Consider the following 5,710-nt stretch of genomic DNA (forward strand, 5'->3'; position numbering starts at 1 on the left):
TACTAGAGCTCCCTGCCTTTGGTGGACCTACATTGTTTTATGTATGCTAAGAATCTGTCCCTAAGAGTGGACTGACCTATGATACGAAGATAAGGGCTAGGATGAAAGCAAGCCAGTTGAAAGTTACCCTAGACAAGGAGATGGCTTGCGTAGGGAAATATCCAGAACCGAGTGAGTTATCTGCTCTTGCAGCTTGGGAGAGGAACTGGTTTTCTTTCATTATCTACTCCTCCTACATTACAAATATCTGTATCTTATAGGTTCAGTTGATCCTGGAAGTCTAATTGCTAGTTGTGATTAAGAGATGTTTTGTTATGTGTGTTTGACTAAAAGATTCTGACCACATACCTGGATGCAGATCTTGTACCTCCAAATTCCTCAGATGTCTTGGATAAAGCTTAGTCAAACTTTGTTACAAAATCTAATGTAAATTAAAATACTTTTCTTGTTCTATATATAAATATTTCTAGGCAAAGAGGTTTTCTTTGATGTAATTATTAAGTCTGGAAATATGAACAGTGACAACAACCCTCCCCCAGAAACAAACAAAAAAAAATCCATCCCAATGCTACTGCAAAAGAAAACAACTTTAAAAGTATTACTTTCCTGAAGTTAACTATGAACTTAGTAATGCAAATAACTGAATCAGATACTCTGAACCAGGAGCTATGTGCATTCATGCAGGGACCAGAAACCACCCCCATCTCTCTCAGGGATTCATGGTCAGAGGATATTGAGGCCAAGAGCTTAGCAGGATTCAGAAAAGAATTAGATATTCATGAGAAATTAGAACATCCGGTTCTATTAGATAGGATAAAACATTTATAAGAGAATTAAATCCTGATGCTTGAGGGCATAAGCCAACCGCTAACTGCCTGCAGGTTGTGAGGGGTGTGGGGGGAGAGTTTCCCTTGAGGGCAAGCCACTCAATAATTGCCCATAATAAGGCTTCTTTCACTTCCCTCTAGTGCAATTAATTTTGGCTACTGTCAAATGCATACCATATTTAGAGGGACCACTGGTCTGATCTGATATGCCTGTGCTCCTGGTCCAGCTGTTTTTTCTAAACCGAGTTTAAAAGTAAACAGCATGCATATTTTTTAAAAACTCCCTCTCATAATTAGAGGTTTTAACTGTAGGAGGTCTTATTCTTGTTTGTGATTAATGAGTAGGCAGTTAGAACCATATCACTGCTGCTTGCTACACTAACTGCAGTTGTTTTTCTCTCTTGTCCCCCCATTTATGCGCTACATCCCCCTGTTGTTTCTTTTTATATACTTAAAATATTCAGACATTTTAATGGGACCCCAATCCCTCCCAGGTATCTCACAGGTGCTTTCCCAACATACCTAATGCACACAGCACTCATGAACCCAAATGGAAGGCAAGAGAGCCAAAGATTTTCCTTTCAAATAGGGTGTTTATTGTGAGATTGTTCCTTTAAATTTTCTGCCTATTCTTTTTGCTGATGGCCAGACTCTAGGGCTAAGTACAGAGAGTCAAAAAACCCAAGGCTGAATCAATTCAGTCTTTACAGGTTAGTTTAAACTGCAGAGATTAACTTGACTAACAAAGTAAATGGTCTGTTCACTTCTGCTGCCATATACCTGCAGTAACTGAGGCCAGTAGGCAGCATAGGCTGTGTTTGCTTCCTCCTGCTCCTGAGGTCTCTGGGATTTGCAGTCTGGAATCACAGCAAGAGGATTCTGGAGGTGTGTCATCATTTCTTCTTCTTGGTGCTTCTGGGATTTGTAGTCCACTGTTGCAGCCAGCAGTAAGATGGGCAGGGCAGGTCTGTACTCAGGGAAGAGGGGTTTAAACCCTGCTTCCTGGCCCCAGCTAGAGTTTGCTTGGTGGGGAGGTCCCTGTATTCCCCCTCCCCAACCCTTCTCTCCTGGAGCAGACAGCACAGCCGAGCCCAGGGCTGGAAAACATGCTGGTGGACTGTGATTTAACTTGAACCAGGAAGGGGTCTGGGACAGAAGTTTCATAAACTGATTTGGGTCAAACCAGTTAAGTCTGATACTACATTCAACCAGGTTTATCTTAAACCAATTTCAGCAATTTTTGAAACTGGTTTATATGCACTGAACTTCTGTTCTGTTGCAGGTTTAAACCAGTTTGTGATCACTTGGACCTTTACAGATAAACCAGTTTTTTCCAACCCCTATCAAGTATGCAACTATGTGTAACTTCTGTCCCTAGCCTAGAAGAGGCTTGCCCCTGTGTCGGTGATTAAATTAGTAGGTCCCTAAAAAGACCCTTTCTTTGCTCAAGCCAGTAGGCCCTATATTAAACTTTTATAGCTGAAAGTCTGCCTGTTTGTCTAAAACTGAACAAAGGAATTTGAGAGGATGATATGTGAAAGAAACAATTTAAACTCAATCTTTCAGCCAGATTATCAACTACTCCCAGTAGCAATGCTGAAGTAGTTAGTTTTTTTTTTTATGCAGCCTACTAGATTTAAGAGCTCAAAGCCTCTTATAAAGCAAGGAATTAAATTTTTGGTATAGTAACACCGATAGGTTTGGGGACTAGATTTTGTTTCTGTGACAGACCATATTGATTGTAATCCCTGGAGTTATTCTTGACATATTTCAAGAAAGGTCAGTGGATAAGGTCTTATCATAACATCTCTAGTATCTGTCTAGGCAGGCTTTATCTTAGAACCTCCCTCATAGACAGCACCTCTGAAGGTGCAATATATACAGTAATTCATTGGGACATTTGCATTAGGTATAGGTTACAGTCCTGATGTGAACCTTTTGTCTGTTCTTCTGGTTAAGTAAAGGTACTGCCAATATAGCCTAACAGGCACTCTGGATGTGGCTATGTTCAGTTATACTGGCTGTACACTAAGATCAGCAGAATTAATTTCATCCTTCACTAATCTACGTGAAGTCAGATTCAGCCCTTTTACCTTCCCATACTATAGCAGCACGTGAACCTGATGAAACTTTCAGCCCCTACTGGAATATAACTCAGGATTAACGGGAGGAAGGAGGAAAGAAAAATGAACTCAAGGTCCTTGAAATAAATGGGTAGAAAAAGGAGGAATCTTTTCTCCCAAACTGGTGCCACACACATTTCTACTAAACATCAGTCTTACTATGGAACATAAAAACTTCTCTTGGATGCAGCTTCATTGAAGAGTATCCAAGGTTCAGGTAAGTGATTACAGTAATGGTACACTTTAACACGAGACTACAGAACTGTGCACCAGAATCTAAGCTTCTACTTAGTACCCCCTCACCCTCTTTTGGAGAGAGGTGGTGGGGAGGAAGAAATACTTGCAGATACGAACATACTGCAGACAGATGCAATGATGCCTGCCAACAGCCTGATACAATAGCCTGATAGGCAGGTGTGACAGTAGCAGTGGTAGCCTTGTGCAATCTTGTGCTCTACATGATGCAAGGGGGACTTGTATACCCAGGAGTACCCACCACAATCTGGCTCTGGGTTGGGAGGCTGCTTAGTCGCATATACTCCGTAAGACACCTGGCAGATGAGGAAAGGAGAGACAACAGATGGTATATTCTATAGGCAATTGACAAGAACTGGACTGTAAGGAGACAATTACCCATAAACAATATTTCTAAAGGAATAGTTTAACACTGACACTGATAATGATGAATGCCGTAGGTAAAGAATTGTACTGAAACTACAGCAAAAGAAGGTCCAAGTGTTGTCTCTTTTTGCTTAACAGAAAATCCCTCTCTGTCACCTAAGAACAACCAAAACTTTCTATTGGGATGATTTATGGGGAATACTTGAGAACATGCTGCTGAGATTTATCTTTGTCATGAAATACTTGATGTAGACCTTCTAACCTGCCTGATTAAGTTTTCTCCAAACTCTCTCTTTAAAAAAGACTCCATTTTGTGATGAACTTTTAGGGGAGTTAAGTTTTAATGCAACAGTATAGCTTTATGGAGATTTTTGGGGCAGAAAACAGTACACTGTCCTTGTTGATGATCTATAGTGAACAAAAACCCCCGGCATGGCCAGGCTTATCATAGCTCTGGATTGCATGAGTCATAAGGATTTTCCATTTCAGACTCTTTCAGTGCTGCTTTTCCCAATGTATCTGACAGGAGGCCTCAGCCTGCATAAATGCACACGCCCACTGAAGGTTTAAAGCACAGAGGAGAGGTCCTCAAAATGAATATCTAGGCCAGTGATTCTCAACCTCACTAGCTTTAAGTCCCCCCTCAGAAAATGCTAGCTGTCGGCTTTCACTCCCTATTTTTTGACTACAGAAAAAAATACTAGAGTAATTCTTCTGTTGCCAAGAACTCAGAAAGCCCACAATAAACCTGAATGGCTTTGACACTGTGCATTCCTATTTGAAATCTCTCTGGGTTTATCTTGTGAATTGTATGTAGGTCTGCATATTTAACAGTGCTAATATTGAGTAGCACTCTGCAATGCCCTTAAAAGGATCTTGTGTCAGCCCAGGATGTGTGGTACCCTGGTTGAGAATCACTGATCTGGGGAACTGGAAAGACTCCTAAGATTTAATGTTCCAACACTGTACTGGGAAGTCTCATTTCTGGTATTAATTAGCACATGATGACTGCTATTTACTACCGTAGCAGCCTGTTTTGTGCTTTCCCTATTCTTTTGTTGTGTCCTGTCTTGTGCTTATATCACAAACTTTTGGAGGCAAACATCACCTCTCTGGGAGCGTCCAAACAGGTGTGAACGTGTTGTATGTGGTGCTGCAGACTCATCTGCAATGCCACACACTGTACATGCAGGCATTTCTCGCACTGCTACTTTGCAGTGCGGGGGGTTTTCTTGACCTTGGAAGATCATGGGGTAAAAAAAATCCTTGCCAAAAAAAGCGGGGTGCTGCACGTGATGGCAATGTGCACTCATGGGAATGTGCCCTCTGGGTTAGAGAATGTAGCACAATGCAACCCTGACCCTAGCAGCTAGTGGACAGCTGTTATTACAGAAAGATAGGCTGCAAGCACAGCCGCTGGCTTAACACACTTGGGAAAAGGCTGGTCCTCCCCTTGTCGCTTGTTGGCCTTCACAGGTAGGAATCCATGTTCTGGGATGTTCTGTTTTTATCCCTGTCCAATGGGGGAAGAACAGGGCTGGGAAGTTAGAGGGTGACCATGCAGGAGGACTTGGTTACATGACCCCACTCTGAGGTGCAATTCCTTTTGTCTTGTCTCTTGGCTGCTAGGTAGAGAGACACTGACATGAAGTTGCTACTTGCCTGTGCTGGCTGCTTGTTTGTAGCTCCTGTTAAAGTGATTGTGACCTTTGGGATATTGTGAACTTTCTGGGGACTTGCTTTTGTTCTGTATGTATACAGCACCTCATATAATAGAGTCTAAGTCTATAACTAAGGTCTTGGACCTTCTGGTCATTTAACAATAAAATCAACGGGGTTTCACAAGTGGCAGAGGATCCACCCATGTGGCATCAGTTGCAGCACCAGAAACTAAATCTGTCCCAAGCACAATTATGTCCTCATGTAGCTTGATAACAGGCTCCAAAAAAGGGAGATGAATTTCTAAAGCTAGCTGCCAATTGTTGAAGCCTTGCTGACAGCAGGAGCTTGTAGTGTCACACACTGCTGTTCTTGGAATGCTCCTCAACATACTCTTTCCCCTCTCCACAAAAACTTGGTAGGAAACAGATTGCTTAAGAGAGTTTAATGTCTATAATTGAATGCTGACTTATTTCATTG

The sequence above is a fragment of the Alligator mississippiensis genome, chromosome 7, assembly GCF_030867095.1.
Source record: "Alligator mississippiensis isolate rAllMis1 chromosome 7, rAllMis1, whole genome shotgun sequence".
NCBI classification, from domain to species: domain Eukaryota; kingdom Metazoa; phylum Chordata; order Crocodylia; family Alligatoridae; genus Alligator; species Alligator mississippiensis.